Source organism: Chinchilla lanigera, unplaced genomic scaffold (genome assembly GCF_000276665.1).
Source record: "Chinchilla lanigera isolate Chin_1 unplaced genomic scaffold, ChiLan1.0 scaffold00025, whole genome shotgun sequence".
NCBI lineage: Eukaryota > Metazoa > Chordata > Mammalia > Rodentia > Chinchillidae > Chinchilla > Chinchilla lanigera.
Window position 1 is genome coordinate 21,900,985 of NW_004955426.1, and position 1,108 is coordinate 21,902,092.

The 1,108-nt window shown below is 35.7% G+C and overlaps 1 protein-coding gene across 3 annotated transcripts in view; it reads right to left on the minus strand.

Moving 5' to 3' along the window:
* Nucleotides 1–1,108, minus strand: part of LOC102014378 (chromosome unknown open reading frame, human C5orf42) — a gene marked incomplete at its 5' end in the record, with an annotated part of 124,014 nt that overhangs the window by 33,109 nt on the left and 89,797 nt on the right.

Here is a 1,108-nt window from a genome sequence, read left to right on the forward strand (position 1 = left end):
AAATCACTACAGATCCTGAAGAAATTCAGAAGATCGGCAACACCTAATTTGAAAATCTTTACTCTCACAGGGTGGAAAACACAGAGGAAATGGACAGACTTCTACATACATATGAATTACCAAAGCTGAATGAAGATATACAAATCCTGAATAACTCAATATCAGCCAGTGAAATTGAAAATGTAATTAAAATCTTGCCAATGAAGAAGAGCCAGGGTCCTGATGGATTGACCGCTGAATTTTCCCAATTTTGGGAAAATTTAACGCCAATTCTTCTCAAATTATTTAATGAAATTGAAAGGGAAGAAATTCTCCCCAACTCATTCCTGGAGGCAAGTATTATCCTGATACCAAAACCAGAGAAAGACCCAACCAAGAAAGAGAACTACAGTCCAATCTCCCTAATGAATATAGATGCAAAAATTCTCAATAAAATACTAGCAAACAGAATACAACAAGTCATCAATAAGATTATACACCATGACTAAGTGGGATTCATACCAGGAATGCAGGGACGGTTCAATATATGCAAATCAATCAATGTATTATACCATGTCAATAGAGCCAAGGACAAAAATCACTTGATCATCTCCATTGATACAGAAAAAGCCTTTAATAAAGTCCAACACTTATTCATGTTGAAAACCCTACAGAAAATAGGAATAGATGGCCTTTACCTCAAGCTGACCAAAGCCATCTATGATAAACCAACAGCTAACATCATACCAAACTGTCAAAAATTGAAAGCTTTCACTTTAAAATCAGGAACAAGACAAGGATGTCCACTGTCACCACTCCTATTCAATATAGTTCAGGAAATACTGGCTGGAGCAATTAGACAAGAGAGAGAAATGAAAGGAATAAGGATAGGAAAGGAAGAAGTGAAAATGTCATTATTTGAAGATGACATGATACTCTACAGAGAAGACCCCAAAAACTCCACCAAAAGGCTCATGGATTTAACAACCAAATTCAGTAGCATAGCTGGATATAAAGTTAACACTCAAAAGTTAATAGCATTCCTGTACGCAAGTAACAAAGAGACTGAGAGAGAAATTAGGAAAACCACACCTTTCACAATAGCATCTAAAAAGATGAAATACTTAGG